The sequence below is a fragment of the Artemia sp. Qi Xiang Cuo genome, chromosome 21 (assembly GCF_049724085.1).
Source record: "Artemia sp. Qi Xiang Cuo chromosome 21, ASM4972408v1, whole genome shotgun sequence".
NCBI classification, from domain to species: Eukaryota; Metazoa; Arthropoda; class Branchiopoda; order Anostraca; family Artemiidae; genus Artemia; species Artemia sp. Qi Xiang Cuo.
The window spans coordinates 10,936,438-10,937,449 of NC_142814.1; positions in this window are offsets into that span (position 1 = coordinate 10,936,438).

Consider the following 1,012-nt stretch of genomic DNA (forward strand, 5'->3'; position numbering starts at 1 on the left):
CAGTAGAGATGACCCTATAACTCCGATCAGCACACCATATATGGGCATAGAGTCATTAGGGAGAATGATTGCGTAATCGGTCAATGACCTCTTTCTCCAGGTGTGTTTTTGGCACGCCCTCAGCGAATGTCAATGTTGTTATTGTTTCCGGGCCAAATGTCAAGGTCAATGTTGATGACGTTTTGAACAGAGTCATTAGAGAGAACACGTGGTTAATGGGGTCAATGTTCTTGTTGTTATTTTGGACGCGCTCACAGCAAAATGTCAAGGTCAATGTTGTTGTTGTTTCCGAGCCAACTTTCTTTTCAGTCTAGAGTTGGCAGTCAGAGTGAAAGGATTTAAAAATGATTAAATTTGAGATAGAGAGAAGTAGATCTCTGTTTATGGAAAAACATTTTATTTTGGATGACGATTTTCTAGTCTTGTCTATTCAACTCTTAAAATGTGATTCAAATGCTTATACTCAATTTATTGATATCTTGATCACGACACGTCAGAATGATATCATAGATATACTTTCATTTCCAATGTAGATGGCTCCTCCTTCGAAAGAGGACAACGTCACAGAGTTACTCCTCTCCCCTTTCCTACACTTTGAATTTATGGCGCGAAGAGGATCAGTTTCGTTTTAACTGTGGGAGAGTTGACATCGGGAACCAAAATGTTCTATATATGTCCACTGTGCCTGTACACTCTCGGCGGTTGGACTCAATGTGAGAATTGTACAATTATTGATGACTATAATGAAAAGTGTAAATTATCTAATCCCTGCAAATTGCATAGAGGCTATGCAGTACAAATTAAAGGATGTAATTCATGTCTTGAGGAGGTGTGTGACTCTACACCTAGCGGGCACCTATGCTCCAATTGTCACAATGATAAATGTGATCAGTGGGAGAATAACTTACCCCATATGATTGGAAAGAATTTTGTCATTCGATTGGAAATTGAAATGGCTAGTCCCCTTTTTAATAGTCGAAAGTGATTCTAAGGCAACTGACACCCCTTCCAC